The 22,898-nt window shown below is 40.0% G+C and overlaps 1 protein-coding gene across 3 annotated transcripts in view; it reads right to left on the minus strand.

Annotated features, from left to right (window-relative positions):
• Positions 1-22,898, minus strand: part of LOC124166109 (myocardin-related transcription factor B-like) — a 298,259-nt gene that overhangs the window by 74,681 nt on the left and 200,680 nt on the right. The window lies entirely within an intron of this gene.

Below are 22,898 nucleotides of genomic sequence, written 5' to 3' on the forward strand. Positions count from 1 at the left end.
AATTTGTCTCGTTGATCGGAATTTTCAAATCTACAAGTGTGTAGCCGATGGTTATGGATTATCGATCGAATATAACCGACAAATACAGGTGATTTTTAATTTATTTACAGCAAGATTTAATATCATTGAACAGTTTTTCAATGAGGGAAATTTTACGTTCGTTGTCGTATCTATTTATAAAATTAAAGAATTGCTTAAATTAAATACGATGAAAAAATAATTAAAAAACATAAGACCCTTTTAAGCAGCTCCGAAAACTCCCAACTCCGAAAACGTTGTTCAGCTGGAAAACCGTTTTCGTTTTGCTGTCATAAACGGACAAGAGCAGAATGACAGGGCGACCAATAATGTCCCAAGAACTGCAAAGACGACGAGCACCATTGTGATGCCGGATATTTCAAAAATCTAATCCCATAGGGCCACTTATAACAACATGTGAAACGCCGAAAGTTTTGTCTCGCATTGATGCGGCATAGCGCCCGGCAAACTCGGCCGCAAGTCGATTCATACAGCTGCTACGACCGAAAGAATGGGAAAAAAATGCTTTGATCCATTGAAGTCATTCTCAACATCTTATTTCATCCACTAAAGCTATGATCGAACGAGACCCAGCTTAGGACCCGTAGAAACAATGTGAAACACGCTTCATGGGATGGCCTGTTAAGGCACAGATTTATCACCACAGATCGACTTTTCCAGCGAGGGCAATGGATTGAGGCATTGAGGGAAAACGTAACAACAGGCAGCACTTCCTGGGACTTCCATTCGACGAACGGGAGAATCACAGCAGTGCGTAGGAGGCGAATACGACCTTCACTCACACACAGAAAACATATTCAACACATTCCTCTCGACCAAAACGAAGCGTAGACTTCTTTCACCCACGGCTTCATCGGTGGTATCCAGAAAAAGCAGTTTCAACAAATATTCGTCTCATTCTTCACAAAACATCGTGCCATCTACTGAATTACATTGCCGTAAGTTTTAAAGGATATTAAGACAAATGTTCCGTAATGAGGAGGCTGAGACATTTCTCGAGCAACATGAAGTGTTCCCTTTGCTTGATTTTGATGACAGTAGACGGAGTGAGAGGCGATGACAAGAAATCCCAGCGTCGCAAAACACTAGGCGAAAATAGAGAGAGCTCTGACACAGCATGTGAACACACACGAATCACTCGGAGAGGTAAGTCCGTCGGCCTTATTTGCAGGGGCTATCGTCCCGAAGACTCAAAAACACGTATGCTACAATTGAGGATTCTTCAGTCTGCCTTAAGAAGTGTTTTCATCCACCGCGCATTTAAGTGGGTTCACAAAAGTCGCCACTCGCGGCGCTGACGGTAGAGCGATCCGAATTTGACAGGGGATATAACCTATAATTATGACTGTAAAACGAAATTTAAATTAGTGCTGCTGTGACCAATCGAATTCGTAACTTTCCAATCCCATTCATTGTGATTGTACATATTATATATAGGAAATATTGAGAATAAATGAATCGCTCTCACCTCATCGCCGCGCTGCGGATACTTTTGAAAACCGATTAAAATACGCCCTAAGTGGCGACAAATATCACGCTTCAGTATGACGGTGCCTCCTCTCTGCAGTCCGCTCGTCTCGAAACTTCAACGGTGAGTCTCCGACGGGAAGCCTATAGCTTCAACGGAAAGCTATACCTCCCGGACTACCAGGCCCTGGAATGGGACCAACGCGAAGACACCAGACTTCTAACGGCTCTGAGGCAATTCCCCGACGAGGACCTGGGGCTACACTGGAGCTATTATTTTCGTTATTTTCGGGGAAAGACTAAGCCGAGGTCGGGAAGTAACCAGTGATATTGTGCCGAAGTATTTCTTCGAGGGGAGGATGCGCGTGCAAAATGGGGAAGAGGAGGAGGGTAGGGGAAGGAAGGGGTTCACTAGTGGGCCACATCCGATGATGGGCTGACGACGATAACAGCCCACCGCGCTCTTCCGTCCGGAGCCACGCGAAATAAAGCACCACTTGGGCAATCGTCGAGACGAGATAGGTGTTCACTGCGCCGAGCATTATCACAAGTTTCTTCATTGACAAGATGCATTATTCTCCTTCTCCCAAATGGTTGAATTTGTATGAAAACTGACCTTGAATAACATTAAACTTTGTCATTTCCACGTGCCACTTTTTACTTCTCTGCGACCACCAAGTCAGGGAGCCATGGCATCCTGAGGATTAACATCCCCTGCCATCACCAACTGATGAGTATCCTGATGCCCTAACGTCAAAACCATAGTCGTTGAGAAATAACTTTTATGGGAAAAATACAAAGTTTAAAGTTATTCGAGATGAGTTTTATGTTCCACAAAGTGATGCCAGAAACTATCAATTTCATGAAAGTTGTTTTTGAGGTCCGATTCGCTCCCAGCGTTCACAGTAATTAATTAGGAATCAGAAGCCACCATGCTATTCACTCCTCAACTATTCCTAAATACATATTATTCCACAAGTCGCACACGGGTATGTAGCAGGGGTGTGTCAAGACATCAGCCGCCAAACAAAAGTCAAGTAAGAAGCGACATTTACCACGAATAGACAGAGTAAAATATGGTGTTTTTTTCAGCAGCTATCAAATCTGTTGTTTCATTTTGTATAAATCCGACAAATGAAGAATTTTAATCACTCCAACAGCACATCGATTGATTTATTTGGCCAACATATTTTTTTGGGAAAAGAACTATCACTTTCAAATACATTCCCTCGGTATTTTTTAGGACAATATCAGGGCGGTAGCTGAGTTTCAGAGTAGTGACCAAACAGGTGATAAACTGATGAACAGGAAAATAGTAAAATAAACCACAGATAAAAAGGAATTTGATTAGTGTTTCGCTGCCCGGTTTTCCTGGCGTCTATCCGTCGCTTTCACTTGTCCAGATCTTTCACAATATGGACGGGTGTTTCAAAACAAGAATTTAAAAAGATATTATATCAATAACTACCACCATTGGGAAGCAACCCCCACGGTATTATCCAGAGCATTAGTTTGTCACATTCACTGAGAATACTCGATGAGGTTTAAATTTTACTTACAGAAAAACAATCGCCCAATAAATGAAACCACTATCGATTTCGAGAAGCGTTCGGCATTCCAAGATCCATAAAAAATATGGCTTTGAATAAGGCGGTAAGGTAAAAAGGTAGGAGGAATATCCTAGCCAGTTTAATCTTTTACATGAAAAATTCATTAACTTGAAAACGCAATTACGATAACACTGCCAAGACTCATGCAGGATGGCATAAACCCGAGAAGTTCGTGAAGCTGAAAGAGTATGAGAGTAATAAAATCCCATGCCGTGTAGGGAAGGTGATTTTTTTCATGGCATCAACAGAAATAAAATAGACATGCAGCCGATACGTATGCATTAAGCACAGAGCAAATACATGAAGGGAATTTTAGTCAATTAGAAAATTTGATTTTATACACTAGTAAATGAAGATTTTTTCCGAAAAAGAGACCCATTAAATCAGTTTATGATGTATAAGTGGCTATAAAAATGACGGGTGCCATTAGCTAGTGTCCGCAAAAAAAAGCACTAATTACCCCCGGATGAAAAAAGATAATGTCAAAAAATTACATGACGAGCAATCAGACTTATCACATACATCCGAACATCCAACATGACAACCCCGGTTTAAAAGCGATATTTCTTTAGGATTCATACGTTAAGGTACAAAACCGGGTTCCACAGCAATCGACGTGGTAATAAGCGGAAATGAAGAACTTCAAGGTACAAAGGACGGCGTGGTAGGACTGTTCCATCAACTAACTAGCGAAAGAAACACTATTTCCCGCTTTAAAAATAATAATCTAATGACATGACTAATTGTAATTCGCCATCCTTTTTCGTGTGCATTGTAAAACATCGAGAGATTACTAACGAGGAATCGAGAGGCCGGAATTCATCAGTCACGGTCAGAAGACCTTGAGACTGGATGTACGCACCAATACTATCCATGCATAAATATGCAAATTTCAAAGCGCCGATGTCACTGCCGGGGAAAAAAACTTACCTCAGTGCGCTCACCAGGTGTGCTTTAAATAGGTACACCCGTCGAGGCATCCATCCGCCCTTGCGAACAATTTCGTAAAGCCCGGTATTACCATCATAGGGAAGCGTGTGAATCACAGGGGAGCAGTTGCTGCGCACGGGCGTGACAAAAGCACGACGAGAGGACAAGGGACTGAGTGTGAGAGGAAATGTGTTTTGAGGCGGCGTGTTTTGTGAAAGGGGTAAACGGGGGCGTCTTGTACCGTCACGAACTCCCACGGCAGTGAATAATCACCCCGCGTACCGCAGCTGAGGTGACTCGGTGACTAGAGCCAATCCTTCGGGAACGCGATTTGCTCCGCCAAGGACGTGATGACAGAGAAGATACGACTCCAAGAGATTTCACGGTGAACAATGTAACGATTTTTGGATACATTTCAATCTGCCGAGTTCACGGTTTTGTGGCAGTAATTTAAAATGACTTATACTCCCAAGCAAAGTTAAATATAAGTTATTAACTGAGGTTCAATATTGTGAAAGTTCCGTGCATTTATACTGACACCAATTTGGTATAAAAAATCCACGCTTCTAATTCTTTTCATAACCAGGCCGGGTAACACCCAGTTTATATATTAAAAGATGGCCGTGAAGTGAATAGTCTAGTGGATACAGCTTGCGGTTTCTGGTGTGCTAATGCGTGCCACCATCTGGGTGTAACATCATCAACAACCAAGTGATTCTTTGAAAGGTAGCGAAAATTATAATCATGTATTAAAAAAACTTGTTTAAATTATGAATCTATTTTACATAGGTATTGCTTTCACTCGAATAAAATTTAAAAAAAAATTGGACCCAGACCTTGTTTATAGCCCATAAAAGACAACGCCCCGAAGGTGGAAGTACATATTTAGTGCGAAATAGTGCTGAGTGAAAATTAATCGCAAAACGATACAAGTACACTAAGCAGAGATATGGGATGCAAATATTTTGTATGCCTTTGGGACTACTAGAGCTATTTCTTTGGATATTGCTTTATATGATCGAATAATGTAAAGTAAAATGTCTCTTCATGGGGAAAAGTCGCGATGATGTCTCTGATAGCTTTGAAGACGTAGGGAAAAAGTAATCTTAAAACCTAGCTTAATGACCATGTGCTGCATGGAATTAAAGAATTGATTTGTTAAATTACAATTAGTTATAAAAAATAGGCGCGGGCAATGTTAAAACTAAGTTACTTTGAGTTACTTTGTGCTCTCCGTACCCTTGACTGGATAAGCTTTGATAAATTAGCAAAGTTAATGTCGAATGTCTCTGAATTTTAACCGATTTGATGAAATCTCGATCTATTTGAAAATACAATCTCTGATTATCACATCGCCAGGGCTGCAAATATTGAGAAAAAAGGATGTTTTACAAAGATGCTTTTGGAGTAAGCACTACGTGGTTGGTATGAATCGAAAAAGAGAAGTATATCGATGAACCATCACGTTATTACCAATTCAGTGGGTACCATGAGGCCTGCTGTCACCAGCGACTGCATCAGAATCTAAATTCTTCCAAGCGACACACATAGCCAGAGGAAGGCCCCATGACGCCGCCCGGCACCAATACGAGTAGAGAATAGTAGGAAGAAGGGGGTCACGCAGCGACCACGATTTGCAGATTCGCATCAGGAATAGCGAGAGTAAAAATGAACGCAAAAAATATCGATTCCGTGGATCGGGTAAGTATGGTGACAAGCTTCCAACCCAGTGGATCCCGGGTTCAAAATCCAGTACTTCATTTCCTTGTCGCCACAGACAAGTATAATTGTATTAAGAAAAAATAGTATGGACAAAATGTATTTTTTCAAAAATTATGGGTTTTAAGAGGATTTTTTGGGCTTCAAATGCCTTAAAGATCTTCAATGAAACTCAGTAACTCGGGTGAGTTCAGTAAATCCCGTCCACCAATGTAGCTTATTAATTAAGGACAGATGGAGGCTCGGGTCGGGAGCGCTCGATCCGAAGTTCATATCCCGGGTTGGCGGAACATTTCAGACTGTCCGCATTTGAGAGCTTTATAGAGGGCACTTACAGCAGTTAGAGCACTCTTTCCGCCGGAAGGGACGTTAACCTGCCTCCGCTAAGAGCAAGAATATGCCGACGCCGGGTTTATTTCCACTCTTCTTCCCCTAACCTTCTCTTTTTGTACAAATTAAGCTGTCGGACGCCACCCCCAAATGCGTAGAAAGATTCAGTAGAAGACATGGCCATGTACCATGGTGTTGACAGATAGTTACTGCGAGAAGGTGAACAATTCAGAAATTGGCGATTTAACCATTTAAAAAAAAAAGAAAAGAAAATTTTAAGTGAAGAAAAGAGAAGATGAGGTAATAAGAACCTGGAATAAAAGCACCGAAAATGCAATGCATAATGTACCTATGTACCGTACCGAATTACACCTAAAATGCAACTGTGCGTCAGCTATTGCCACACGTAAAACAAAAAGCCGTAAAATAATGACGAAATATATACGCAGTGAAAAAAATTGAGAAACTACAGCGAGAACAAGACTTACACAAATATTTTACGGCTAAGAATACTCTTGAAGCTTCATTAATAAAAGGTCATCTTGACGATTGGGCAAATACACAGAACGGCCTAACACCGCACAAGTTATCGTTTTAATTACAACGCAACATAAAATGCAGCGAATGCAACTGGTAAATTGGCACTCTGGTAACAACTTGCAATATTACTGCACATCAAAATAGCCTCAGGTGCCTCTGTGGCATAATACATGGCCTAGATACAAGTTAAGTCACGGTAAATGCCATCCTGTGCAGAAAGTACGGACTTAGGTACACAAAAAATAAGCGTAGAGCTACATGAACTAGATTTTCTTTGAGGTTCAATTATACCGTGAAAAAGCTACTTAAATTTTTAGTTTCCCATTCTCACTACTCAAAAACAGAGCCTGAGTATTTGACAAACAGTGATGTTGCCACAGCCAATAGAAGGTTGCCAAAAAATGAAATTATTACACCAAATTGAACGAAATTCGAAATTTTATCCGGGTCAGGAAATTAAATGCTTCTCCCAAGGTTTCTTTCCTTCACGTCAAATTATTCACACGAACGAATTGTCACAAAAATTGAAAAATTTCATTTGGCACCGTGTGAATAGAACTCATTCAACAACCAGAGAGGCGGAAAGTTATTTTTTAGTGTTTTGATTGCAAAGAAAATGAAATTAATTCTAAAAATAAGAGATGAAAGAGAATTAAGGTCTATTTCCTCTTCGAAGAGATATCATCAAACGGCCTTCTCTACCTGTTGCTGAGCGCGATCCAGAAGCCAAGCTCGTGGAAAAGCCTCTCATATATACTCAGATATTACTAAAGCTAATTTTCCTTTCCCACCCACTTTCAAAACAAACAAAGAATGTTTAACAGACGAGGGAACTCTGCGAATACGTGGGTATTTTTAATAATGAGAATAAATTCATTCAAGGGCATTTATTTATTTAATGAAGTCCAAAAACAGCACGAGGCCAAACACAGAGAATAAAATAACAAAAGAACGATTTACTAAAATTAATCAAAACGTAACGAACATGAATAAAATAATATTCAACAGCATTTACAAATTAATAACAAACAATGGTTGAGTTCATCGGGTGGTGCAAGGAGTACGGGAAAAATTACGATAGAGACGGTGCAGGTTGGATGAGGGATGAATAAAAAGGATCAAAAGTTGGAACACACTTGGAATAGGAATTATTGGAGGAAGGAAATCTGAATAGAAAAGAGCGTTTAGTTATTTGAGATATGGATAAAAATATCTGGCTGTCTCCAAAGGATGCTCCTACTGAATCGAAACACATCTATAAGTGAGTTTTCCACGCCTCGTACGCTTCGTAGAAGTGAACAGCCGAAATATACTTCAGAGGGTTTGTGCTCACCGAGTACCTGACACAAATTGGCATTGTAACTATTCTTGCCCCAACAGACCTTTTTCTCTTCACCAAGGTAAAAGAACGTTTTCAAAGGATGCCGACACTAGACCCCGGATGACGTCTAAGAGGCTGGCAAGGATGTCTCAGCAGTTCACTTCCAGGAAGCTTACGAAGTACGGAAAATTCATCTGCAGAAGTTCGTTGATGCTGAAGGAGCATACTTTGGAGACTAATAGAGATTAGAAGCAACATCTCTAATGCTTTTAATGAATTTATTCTCATTATTTGAAATACACATCCTGAACATTACTTAAAAATTCTCGAGTAAATATCATCGGTGAACAAAAAATAAGAACCGTCAGATAAATATTCATCAACACGCGTGAATAATTTCCAGTGTTGGTTACGATAACAGCAATATTGGTTTATTTCCAAGCGCGAATAAATTTCTCAGAGGTTCTCAATAACAGTGTGAGTGCGATTGAGGCAATAAATACGATGGAAACCAATAAGATCAATTTATGAAGGCTAACTGAAAGTCCATTTTCTGAGCTCCATTGAAACCGTTCCTAGCACGGAAACTAAGCAAATTTAATTTTATTACCATTTTATAGGATGTTAATTCACTGCGCCATGGAATAAATGCATATCACTTAAACTGAAACTCACGAGATAAAGATGACCAGCGTGCAGGAAATCATCACTGCTATTCATTCAGCCAGATGATTTTTTCATGGTGAGCATTCACGCGAAAGCGATGAATGGGAATTGACTGATCAAGCTCCAGCGATCTACTGACAGCTGCTTAAACCTCAAGGAGAAACGACGATGATTGCGCGATTCAGAATAATCACTTCATTCAAAAATTTCGCACGGATTGTTTAATAAATGATGTCATCACAGATTAGCTACTTTGATAAAATTTAAATTACATTACACTTATTGTGCAGTTTAGTGAATGGAATGGATTATTAAAATGATAATTTGTCCCAACGGACTGAAGCATTTAAAGCGCTATTTTGACATAACAGCATTGATTTTCTGATTACAGACAAGACACATGTCTTGTTCGCTGCTCTCATCATGCCTCTCATAACATGAGGATTCTTATTTCAATTGTTATCAAAGCGTATAATTATAGTACACTCTAATTGTTATTAACATTTGTTTGATGCATACTCAAGCATTTCATTTAATGCTTTAGAAATAAATTAATTTAAAAATAGAATTAACAAGAAATATCGCAAGCATAGCCTATGATTTTGGGCCAAAGTTATCTTGAATAGGGGTAATTTTGGCCCAATCTAATAAAAACATACAAATCTAATTTTAAACCAGGAGTTAGAGCAAAGATGCCCGCACAAAATATCTCTAACAACACTGTTTTCAAGTGTTCCTTGATTTTAGCCAGCAAATTCATCTTATTTGGGTAAAAAGGAAAAAAAAGTTTGTGCTAGGAATACTCATATTATATTGCAATGTATATATAACCATTTAATGTTCAAAATCCCTTCTATTCTATGGAACTGAAACAAAAACTTATTCAGAACGAAGGCGGTGCTACTACCGGTCGACTGATGCAAGAATAAAGAAGATAACTCAATAAAAATGGCAAAATATAGAACTGAGAATCTCTTTACGCCTCTGGGCCACAGTTTCCCCAGTTGACAGGTACACGATTAGTTAATATATCGGGGGAAGTTTCTTAAGCCTCAGAAGATTCGCCCATGCCTGAATCGATGAGATTATTACGATTTACCTTCGGCGTACATCACCTACCTCACTATTTAAATTATTTTAATAACCCAGAAATAACACGTGAGCTATTCTCGACGAGCATACTTGGCTCCCCATACCAGCGTGGAGATCCGCAGCCTCCTTACACACGAAATACTAATTATATTCCCACCTTCTCGCAGCTATCACAGTCTAATTGAAATGTTTGGGAAGGGGGCGTGCTTTCAGAAATGGCTAAGTCATTACGGATCCCTTAATGAGGTGGCCTATTTTGTTTTTGGGACCCGAATAAGACGTCTCTCCAGAATGTCCCCCACCAAAATACACGCCCTCGCTAGATACACAAGGCTATCGCCACCGCTTCTCTTTTTTTTTGCTTCCTTCTTGGTCGCGTGTGTTTTTTTTTCCAGTCCGGGAGGACTCAATGGGCCGTGTCCGCGTCTGTCGGAGCAGCTGGTCGCTCCGCGACGACGCTTGGCACCATTCACGCTAACCAACCCCCGTTCGCTTAAAGAGACCCTCCGCACACGCCGATCCGTTGGCGAAGACACGGGTTTCGTGGTCACACCGCACGGTGGCAACCAGACTTGTGCGGAAAGAAATCAGTCAGTGTTTCAACCCGAAGCAGGGTGTCCAACCAATCAGAGCAGAAAAATTCATCCATAATTCCAGGCTTTCCAGGGAAATTTTTTACGAAATTCTAGATTAATCTTACGTGATTACTGCGATAGATAAGAAATTCGAAACACCTAAAATTACTTAAATACTTTTAAATAATATTATATTTATGTATTATTTAAATTCCTAGCCTAAAGAATTTATTTATATTCAATGCAAGCCATAAAGCTGCATTGACCTCATAAGTATAAATTGACATCTCCTGGAAATCTATTCTTCGTGTTTTTTAATCTTACTAGAGTTAGACTACATTTAGATTCTGTTGGCTTGTCTGACATTTCACGTTTCAATGCGGCTGTAAAAATTCTACTAAGCTAAAGCACTTAAATTTACGACGAAAACATTTTAGGCCAGAAAATTGGTCGTTGAAGAAATAAATGTTACGTGAAATGAATTTGAAATTAAAGATTTAGAAATTCCAGGTAGGAGCAAAAATGTATGAATAATTCATGCGTAATTACAGGGACTAAAAATCACGCATAATTCCCGAGTCCCTCGTCTCCCGGTCACGGGACACCCTCCAAAGGTTGGTTTGGCTAGGAGAGGGTAGAGCTAACATGGAACTAAGCCATAGGTGTGAGGCTTTCACGCATTCAGTTCCTTTCCCTGGGCTACCTCGTACTTTGAGAATTTTTTTCGTGGGCTTTCGACGGCTTCACCCGGGATTTGAACGCGACACCCCTCGATCAGCAGCCAAGCGCTCTACCCACCTCCACCACACACATCACGATTCCCCACCCACTAGAAAAATAGAATTTCATGCATATTCAAAGATTAATTACTATTTTAAAGAAAATATTCACAATTACAGGCCAACCGAAGGTACAACTCCAAATTATCATTTTCCAGTCTTCTGGCGTTTGTTCCAAAAACACAATTTTGGTATTTTAGTTGAAGAGCGCTCGCTCAATGAATACGTCAGCAAAATAAAATAACTAAAAGGGGGAAACAAGTTTCTTTAGCCACAGTTTAGTATATTCGTCCACCTGGGCGTCTCTCAGGAGGATCATTACCTGACCCTTTGGCACTACTTTCTTCACACATATACCCGCATGCCAAATGTGTAGAACTCCACTACAACGTTTTAATAGCAGAAGAACCATAAATTTTACAACCCCTAATTAGAACTTTCATTTGCGAACTATTTCGCGCCACTACGCTCGCCGCCGTATTTCCTTCACGACCACCCCCAGCAGTGTCCACGACCCAATTCCAACGCCACACAACGAATACGAAAAAGAGAGCACTCGCATCGCCCATAACACTCTGTCAAGTCCAAAGTATCAGCAGCCCTGCATTCTGCACCGAGAGAAATTAATGACTCATCGATTCACTTCCAGCAGATCTTGGAGCCACGCTGAGAACGTCGAAAACATCTTCACCCCATTTATCAACGCCTGGACGGGTTCACAGGGAAATATTGGCATAGGGTGTCTTCTATGTGGCAATTAAAAAAATCCCTAAATTTTACAGGTTTTCCATGGTGCCAGCTCGACAGCCATGCACTCCATCCAACTCTTGGTACTTTTTGTTACATATAGCTCATAGGGTTACTCTTTACTACCCCCTCCGAAACCTACCTTAAATGTTCTCAACATGACCATATTCCAATGAAAAATAATTCAGCCATAATCAAAAAGATACATCAAATCCCTGAAGCCAGTTTTTCGGCTTACTTAGACACCCATAACCAGGGAGATATTTTTGATGCTAAATGTTTACTGCAAAGACAGTCGGGGAAGTCCTTTGTCCAGAAATATTCACTCAGCCTATTAGAAGTTATAGGCATTGACCCATCTGAGACACTTTTGAAGAAAAAAAGATCCCCAGCGGCAAAGACCACTTTGATTGAAAGTCGATTGATGAATACACTCGGAGGATGTTATTTCGAATATCATTTTAAAATAACGAGCAGAGATAACTTTCAAACCATTTCAATAGCTTAAGCATAAACTAAGGTTTCAACACCATCTTGGGTGCGCACACCATGCCGGTTACGAAGGTAACCAATATATATTTTGTCTGCAAGGTTACCAATGATTTAATTATTGACCGTTATTACCTATTGTGCATTTTATTATTATGATCACATACATTTTGCATTTCAATTGTACAAGAGGAACTTCCACAACACTCAGCCTAATACGCTTATCTACCCTCGTTCGAGTCGGAGCCAAAGCGATCGATATATATCGTGCGTAATTTTCGCACTGCAGCGCAGCGAGTGGTTTGGGTATGCTTGCTCAACAGTGGCGCCGAGGAGAAAGATAAAACAGGCAATGAAAGAGGCTCGAACGGCAGCTTTTAGACTGGGCGCCACACAGCGCCATCTTGCCCCTCACGTCACGCGCGACATCTCTTATGAAATATTTCGTCATTTCTATTACGGAGCAGAAAAAGGCTGAGTTGGAACATCAAACGCCGCACGCAAGCTATATACCACAAGGACTGCGAGAGAGAGAGAGAGAGACTAGATGTGATCTCTTTAATTTAATGGGGAATGGTGGAATTTTCAGGAGGGGGACGGATTAGAGAAAAGAAAGAAAATAAAACGAAAAATATTTAAAAAAACACGCTTTCTCGAAAGAAGTCAGCTTCTCATCGATGATATAGTATAGCATTTGATGATATTTTTGAAAAAAAAACGTGTTTTTTTTAGTTTTTCATTTAACTTTGTTTTTTTTTTTACTTTTAAGCGGTGAATCAAGTAATCGAATTTTGTCACTCGCTTACTTTTTGGTAATGAATATGAAAGTATTGAATCTGAAAACAATCGTAATTAATATTATTTTTACTAATAACTGATTGTGAAACATAAAAAAGGATAGAATTTGATAAACAAAATTTCGCAATGGACTGAAAAGTTCCATCGACGAAACAAACGAAGCGAGTTAGAGAGAGCGTGTTAAAAAAAACAGGAGCAGAGATGCAAAAGGGAATTGGCAACTCCTTTGGGATATCTGGGAAGCTTCATCATTAACTAGGATGAGAGAAGGACATCGGGAAACGCCGAGGAATTACGATTTTGAAATCGTCATCAACTCCCTTCCCGAGTTCAACGTCCTTATTCAAAGGGTGGTAATCACGAATTCTTCCTCCCTTTTTGCTGAAATATTTATATTCCTCTACTAGATATCGCTCCAAACAATTCTCTATCGTCAATAAAAACCTTCGAGTTCTTACCGCATCAGAGGACTCTGGTAGTGACTGCAAATATTATCTTTATGATGTCATAAAAATACCAGTACGTATCAACTCCAGCACTTCAATAATAACTCAGACGTTCAGTAGTATAATAACCAACGATTAAAACGTTCAATAGTTTCGAGATGTTCGAGAGCTCATAGCTTAAAGTTCGGTTGTTTAGAAATGCATTCGTTCAATAATTTCAGTTAATCGTCAGTTGCAAAATCATTCGAAGTTTGATACTCCAACGATTCAGAAAAGAAAAATAATATGTCCATATAAAATGCAAAGTCAACCGGCTAATATATTGTGCTCAGATACTCCGAATCGTACAAGGCAAAATAAAAATGCACCAACTACTTGACTTTCAATGATGAATCCAGGGCCATTGACTAATGACGCGTGCGAACTCTTTCAACAGCGGATTACCGCTGGAATGTAACGTGCACTCTGCAATTAGCTCGGGGCGGATAGATCGCGACTTGAGGCGTGAAAGAGCACCATACACATCGGATGAGACATTAAACGCGACACTCGTCTCCCCCGAGGGAAGCAGTGCACACACGCAGCGACAGCGGCGTTTCCTCCACGATAATAGATAGGCGAGCAAGTGTTTCCGTTCAACCCAGGGGATAAATAATTACGGAGCGAAATAGGGTGGGGAATTCCAGAGAGTGTCGCTGCACGGGGATTTCAGCATAAGAGTAATATTTAAAGCGACGGTGGACTCGTGAATGCATAGAGTGATCGTAGGCTTTCCCGGCGTATAGAATTGTGGAAGGTTACACGGGATTTCCACCGGGTCAGGTTCTCCAACTCCATCTCGGCCGACGTTTCGATGGGCGAGATGGAGTTGGAGAACCTGATCCGGTGGAAATCCCGTGTAGCCTTCCATAATTGTGAATGTATACTTCGGCGCTAATAGGGTGGTTTCCTATTATTTTTTTATTGCCCAAATCGAAAGACTGATACTCCTGGAGACTGAATCGAAAGACTGATACTTCACGCTTTTAGATTTTTAAATGACGATTCTATTTTTCGCGATGAAATGAAATGTGAAAATTTTCAAGCGAGCGAAAACGCGACGGGTAAGTATGAATACCGGGAAATCTCCGTGTGACGTCGTCCTGGTTCCCGCTGCCGCAGGTGAGGTGACCTTGGGGCGAGGCTCTGAGCGCTTATACGACGCAGGATGCTAGCAGGTAGCAGAGAACCCTGCTAGCTGGTAGCGCTTGGCTTAAATAAGGATTATTAATATCTTATCAAACGAGGAAAACTTTCCGACCTTAGCCAGTTTTAATAGGTGATTATTAAGACATGTTTCCCTGAGCTCTGTGCCTCATGCATGCATTGGTAACCTCAGACGATGTAAAACTCCTATCTACTCGTATATAAACTAGGTCCCTGTGACGTCACGTGGAGTGGCATTGCATGGGTGCCAATCTGGCCTTTTTCAAATGAGGATAAAATTGACCCTTGCCATTAGTCTAAACCGGTATTTCTAAAACCAAATAATTTGTATATTATGAATACACTAATGGTGGGCAACGAATCGCAATCAATGCCTTTCGTTTTCTTTGATGAAGGAAACTACCCTATTTGGAAGTGAAATATAAAGAGTGAGGGAGGACCCGATAAAGAGAATAATAAAGGGGGCGGGGGCGATGTGGTTACCCAAGGGTTCAGGCGGCGAAGAATTCAAGGTGGGGCCCAGAAGATAAATTCCACCCTTAAAAATGTAATATTAATAATAATAATATGACTATACTTCATTCATTAACATAATGCATAGCATACAGTAAGCATCAGCTTAATAGAATGAAATTATGCACCCCAGAAATGGTTGAAACCTTATAGCTGACGTGAGACAAACGAAACACAAGAGATCTGTTATTTAATTCTGATAGACGCGGCGTGAGCGGTTGGAGCGGAGAAAACCTGTGGAAGGCCGCTAATGTAAATCGTGGACGACACTCCAATATGCGCGCCACAGGTGGCGAGAGTTGGAGACGGGAGCGAGGGAGGGGATGGGTGGGAGAGATATGAATAAATTCCGAAAATTCAAGCGGGATTAGGTGGAATTTTTCCATGCAGAAATAAATATATACATAGGTTTCAAGGTTACTACATCATATTCAATGTTAGTACATCACCTTGAAGATGATGTAGTACCACTAAAACCTAGGTCGTTAAAAATTTTATAATCGTTGGAAATTTCAAGGGTGTATTTCAAAATTAGGAAAATTATGAACAGGAGATATGGGAGGGGGAATTGGCGAAAGTAAAGACAAAATGCGAATAAGGCGGACTTTGAAACACGAGAACATAGGCATATTGGATTTAAGTATAATATCAACTGACTCGGGTTTTATCTCGTGGAATTATTAAATCATGATGATGGAAGAAAAGCCCTTCTTCAGTAAGTAACTATACAATTAAATGAAACTTTCACCGACCCAGGTTCCATTAAAGAGTTGATAATTACTAAATAAGTTTTTTCATTCCACAATTATGAGTTCCATGTGCTTTCTTGTGTTAAATTCAAATGATGATGGCATTTATCTAGGTTGAAAATCAATTTCTTCGGATTCAAAAGCATTTAAAGAATGCATTTATTTATTAAATCACACTAACGACAGCCGGTGATGACAAAGGACATCCCAGTCACTAATCAACAGATTGCCAGCAGTTAATCAATTGGTGTAAGCTTGATTCTCTATAGTCAGCTGATCGCCAATAATTATCAAGTAATGACATGGTATAATTTCAATTGGATGCCAACTGGAATCAGTCATCCGTAATCATTGTCGGCGATTGAAGAAAATGCTGACCGCCGACAATCGATCAATCAAAGAAAAAATCATACATATCGTAACACAGCGACATTGACATCATCAGCCCTGAGGATGATGAGAAAGTCTCCCATCGAAACGTCGGCATACACCATGCTGACCCCGACCCGATTGGAAACCAGAGAAGCTTTCATCCAGAGAAAAAAATTAGTTTCGTGAAAATTCCTTTTGTAATATTCAACCTAGAGTTGCGAAAAATGAAGTCACTCCAAGTCATACATCTCACAATTGAAATCAGTAACAAGCAAATTCCCACAAATTCTTAATGATTAATCAGTCAGAGAAGAAAGTGAGAATGAGCGATACAAAATTTAACAAAAAAACGCTTTCCACGTGAAATTCGGATTGCTTTATGCGCAAGCGAGCCGGTGACGAATTTTGTAAGCCATTCAATAGATCACAACACATCCGAAGGCCAACATGAGAATCCTCCATTGTGATCTTCTTGACATCTACAAAGGAGTTCCGGAAGGGCGGGCGTTATCGGCAATCGAAATTGAAAGTAAATCTGGGCTTACACACGTCGACAGATGTGTCCCTTGAGTGCCAATGCACTTCGGGACGGCATAGGTAGAATAACAAAAGAAGTGGCATTTGCGAAGGAGAAATAATTTCATCTCTTCTTCTTCGTGAGAAAATTACATCAATAGTTGGCTGGCTCATGATCCCTAATAACAATTATATTGAAATAAAGAAATCAGTAATTATATCATTTGCCTGCGGGGTTAAATCAACACATGCCATTAGTGATACATATTCGACTCCTACAGCCTTCAAAGTTTAGCTGCTTCCACTTGGCTAATAGATCGATTCAAGACCTCAATCGATTCGTGCTCTCCTCGCAGTCGCTGTCCACACGCTCGAGTCCAGCCTGACAATCGATTGCTATAGAAGCGGAATTCAACGAGTGAAGGACGTTTTACACGGAGCAGGTACTTGCAAAATCTGACGTAAGTACGATGGCGCAGTAAAAAGTGTGTCTTGTAAATCGGTGATTTGCTAGATCACATGGCAGAACGCATGAACGTGAGGTGGCAAAATAGCCCCTCTTCTAATTTCGTTCGTGCATTCATGCAATTCTACGATATAAATAGAAATTAATGCAGCTCTAACCTGCGCCTATAACAGTCGAATTCAACGTGTATATCGGGATTAACTGTATCGATATTCATGCAATCGATGGACACAAGAATCGGACATATCTGCACAGTGTGGAGAGGGAGGGAGGGGGCAAGAATGTGTGGCCATTGACACGGAGGCGTCCCGCCCGCCTCGTCCACGCCCACAGCGGAAGGGACAAAAGCGCCTCGGGGACTTCCGGTGGACACCCCCCCCCCCTCTTCCCCCCCCCCCCCAGAGGTTTAAAAATTGTGACGTCAAAAGAGGACGGACACGAGACGAAAATTAAGGAACTTGCTTCCGATCGGAGCGAGGACCCCATGAGAACATAGGCTCAGGGCGACGCCAGATTATCCGCCGCAAGGGATTATCTCCACGCAGACACATCCGGGGGGCGTGGTGGTCAAGGGGGCGACAGAATGCTACCCTACGGACCGGGGTTCAAATATCATCGTGCTAGGTCGATGACCCGGTGAAAGTATACGCTAAACACAGTAAAACTCACTTATAACGAATTTTAGGGAACCATCGCTCTCTTTTGTTACAAACAGGATTTCGCAATATCCATTATAAAGGATTTTATCCAGTACATCACAGGATTGCCGGTTAATATTCCGTACATCGCCTTTATTTAAGCAACAGATCCGTAACTACGTAAAATTAACAATCGCCATCATAAGAAATCTCAAGGGACCGGGAACTCACCTCGGTATATGCAGGTATTCGTTACGTACGTGATCGTTGTATGCGAGTTTTGCTGTTATGATTTAATTTGATCATTAATTACATTTATATCGCCTCTCTTACGAAATGACTCACCTTACGAGAGGTTTTATGAAAATGACATTTATATGTACTAATATTAATCAAGTTTAAGACATGTTTCAGCCAAAAGAGCCAGGAGGATTTCATATTTTAATTCTCTTTCCGAAAAAAATGAGCTCGAAAAGTCTGATCTATGTACATTTAAGGTTTCTTGGATAGTTCACTGTTACTAATACCACTACTTTTTTAGTGCTATTAGTGATTTGTCCAAGAAATCTTATAATGGTTAAGAATGAGTTAGTGATTTTTTTTAAATACATACACTAAAATCAGTGGGTGGCGCAGGTGCCGCGAAACGGGAAAAATTTTGAATTACAAGAAAATGATATATACTCATATTGTAGGAATCTTCACCAAATTGATTTACCGATCCAACCCGTGGTTTCTAGAAAAATTGAAAAGATTGTAATTTTAAAGGTGGTTCTCTGACGTAAGTTTTTATTTCAACAGAATAACAAATAATGTTTATGACATAATAAATTTAATGATAATGAGAAGGAATCATAAGATAAATAAATATATCTATTGAACACTTTGCCAAACCTACAGAGCTTTATTCGGTGCAACCTCTACCGCTTCCAAAACTCCTGTGTCTTTATAAAGAGGAAATACTAGAAAATGTCCGCAAGATAATGAAATGAGAGGGTAGAAACCGGTCGAGGTTGCACCGAATAAACCTTTGTGGAATTGACGAAGTTCCAAGTTTCAGAATTGGCAAAGCAGGCATTTCAAAGACATTTTTCTCAGCTACAAAGCGTTTTAAAATTATTCTTTTACGAGCAAACTGCGAAGGGGAAGTCTTTGCTCCATTCAATACTTGACTGAAATGCACAGATGAGTAAATTTTGAATTTAATTTATTCAAGCTCTGTCTTAAGTCATCGCAACATTATTGTTGGGTGATTTAAATTTGTAAACAATTTTAACAATATTACGCAAACCAGGAAAAGTTGACAATCATATTGTTATAAAGAGAAGCGACCGACGATAAAAATACGACAGAATAGAAAACGTTTGAAATGTAGGTCTCAATTTTCAGCTTCAGCATAGATCCAAAGCAGAAATTATGTCCTTAGAGTCGGTAAATTGAATATAACTTAATATTCAGACACTTCATACCTTTCTTGTTACATTGATAAATTAATTGTTAACGAATAAACAAGAGCTACATTGCCATAGGAATTATCAACATTACCATACGTAATGAGGTTAATTACAATGATAGTCAATTACTGAAATAAGCACGAAAATATTGACCCGATATTAATTGAACGGAAGTGTTATCTCGGTAAAAATCTACTTAATAATTACAACACGAAACTTGGTATTAATGATGGAATAATCAAACTTAAATTGCCACAGTTATTTAAAATTAAATTCGCACAACACGTTCCACAACACTGTTAATTAAACATTAACCCATCATGAATGCTCAACGTTTCCAAAAAATAGCTCCAGAAGTAATGAATGGAATTATGAAGTTTTTTTCGAACCTACTTAATACTGGCTGTACTGTATAGCGAAGTTCTGTGTTCAAATCTCTCGATCAGCTACTGCAAGACATTGGGCGTAAGGTGTCCCCTCATATTTATCGCTACGAATGTGATTGATTTTATTTTGAGGAAAATTTCCGCCTTCATCCGCGCGACTTTTTAAGTGTTATCGTCTCCAAACAAATCAAGAATTTACATGGTTGCCAACGTCCCCACGAAAATGTGGCAAGCATAGAGCTGAAAAAGCGCCGAACGTGGAACGAATATTTTTGTGGCGGAAGAAACTTCGATTTTAAGTCCACAGTCGTACATTCGTTAAATAAAAATATGCGATAAATAAGGGATAGATCTTCGGAATTTCGTGCGGCCCGACTGGAGCTGGAAAGGGAAAATCATAAAAATAGGGTTGGTGTCGGAGGCTTCTTCGCCCAACCCCGCCACAACCATGAACTATTCTTCTTTTACATACCATCCTGTTTGAGCGAGATGAACGAAATCATAAACATGTATTTCTTATCACGAAAGTCATGTTTGGCAATCACGGGCATTACAGGTGATCTAATTTTCTGGGAGAAACATGATATCGACTTTTCTTAAAAGAGATTTGTCGCTAATGACTTTATTACTTAATAAGGTATGAGACTGAAAATCATACTGATAGTAAGAATAATCGCATATAAAAGATAAAAGTAAATGCCAACGAATATTTATAAATACGGTCGAAATTATGATCAATACAATTGTGCATTCGAAGCCGCATTTTGCAATGCTGTTATTATAGCTGTGGGGAGTAACTTAATTATGATATGTTAAGGCTTTATTTACGTATAAATTACGCTGATCCGTTATTATTTATGAAGATATATCGATAAGTTCCATTTTCTCCCATGTTATTCATTGTACCCATCCGAAATTTTCAGAATATTATCTGGTTGATAAAGTGAGCATTATGTTGTCTTAACCTGAGGTTCCCTAGCCACCACCCCTTCCCGGACTCACCCCCCCCCCCTTTGGCTTTGGGGACAGGTGAATAACGCGGGGCGGGTGGTGTGGTGGCTCTATTTCGGGTGAGTTGGTGGGAGTCGCTGTTGTGTTCGCCCGTCGCTTGGAAGGACGTCGGCGGAGCGGGGAAGAGGGGCAGAAGAAGATGTGATTTGGCGCCGTTACAGTTTGCCAGGGCCCTTTGGAAGAAGAAAGAACGGAATGGATAAAGAATTGTCAAAAAGACCAAGAGGAGGGATGAGAGAAGGCGATAAAAATCCTAGTGGAAAGAGACCATGTTGCCAGGCACCCTCTGAATCCGGACTTCGAATTCCATCATTTCGCTCGGATTCCCAGGTCTAAATTCGCTTTTCTGAGAGATAGCCTCGCCTTGGAAGCATTTAGTACTAGTTTATTGTACTGTATAATGACATAACGGTCGAAATGCATCATACGTTTTTGAATAAATTAGTGGAAAAATAGCCATCTCTCTTTTTCATTAAATTAGGATATCATTACGCTACATCTCGCCTGCCTCAGTTACTTCCATTAAGAATTACTCTTCTTAAAATACTTCAACGATGATAAAATTTATGATATTTCTGCCATGAATGATGCATGTCTTAGACTCTTTTATCCACTTTAATACGGAATCATAACATTCAATCCTTCACTTTTCTTCGATTTCCAGGTCAAAAATGCCTTTATTAGGGAAAAAAAGGCTTCATCAAATGATTTATCGTGAAAAATTGTGCTTAAAATGTTTTTGCGATGATAAAGGCTATGATGACTTCGTTCCATTTCAAGTATTTTCACTTTAATCCATAATTATTCGGAATCCGAACTTTTTTGCATCCTGGTATTATGCAATAGTTTTGCGTATTAACTCGATCTGAAATAATTGAAAGGTATGATGATTTTATCCCAATTAAAGAATACCTTTGGCTGCTTAATCCATTTTAAAATGCTATCCAAACTCCATTTTTCTTCGATTTCCTTGTGGACAATGGCTTATTTTAATCAATCAATCGTGTTAAAATACGTGAATGAAGATAAAATGAATAAAAATTGTGCTTTAGCACCGCTAAATTTCGACCATTACTCTTATATGGGAAAGCCGGGTTAAATTCCTAATCAACCGATGGGAAAGGAAGATACTACGAAGAATTTACGAATCCATCCAGGAAAACAACTCTTGGAATGTCCACACCATAACAGAGCCACATAGGCTGTGCGACAAACCATGTCTGGCGAGTGAGGTCAAGTGTGCTAGAGTGAGGCATATGGAAGGAATACCTGAAAATAGGGCAGTACGGCGGAAATTTAATCATAGACCAGAAGGGAGAAGACTACATCTGAGGTTATTCTGCATTTCCGGATGAAAATGATTACATTCGCAAAGATATCGGAACGTCAAATGAATCAATTCTAATTATTGTTATTGTTATAGTTGTCTTGAGCAGTAATTATTGCTCAAGACAACAACCATGAAATGATGTAAATTATCCGTTACCATGTAAGCTTCCTAAGTGAATCGCCACTCACGCGCCGTAGGTGGTCATCTATTGAGCTTCAACACATTGCCTTTTCTTTCGTAAAACCAGTGTAGTGCCTCCATCCGAATTTCAAATCCTAATGCGGAAAACGGAATAATACCCCTAAGCGACCGCGAAAAAGGTGGTTGTTAGATATGGAAAATCACCTGATACATATTGATGCAAGGAGATGGCGACCCTTTGCTGTCGAGAGTGGGGACGAATGATTTAGGAGACTGCAGTGCCGGTGGATTGGGCTAGTAAGGTATTCTTATACTACTCTCGATGCAATTTCAAGGATCCTACACAGGAGAAAAGAAACTTACCTGAGTGGACTTGAACCTTCGCGCGATTCGGCGGCCTAAGACTTCCGTTCTCCCGCTGCTTAGAAGTGCTCTCGTAAAAAAGAAATCTGAATGCATCCGAACTGCAAAATCTTAATCGCTGAAATTCGATGTGGTTGCACTTTCTTTGAGAAATTGGAGTGGAGTTGAAAGTTTAGGAATTGAGTGACGTTGTTCATTATATGCA

Source organism: Ischnura elegans, chromosome 9 (assembly GCF_921293095.1).
Source record: "Ischnura elegans chromosome 9, ioIscEleg1.1, whole genome shotgun sequence".
NCBI lineage: Eukaryota > Metazoa > Arthropoda > Insecta > Odonata > Coenagrionidae > Ischnura > Ischnura elegans.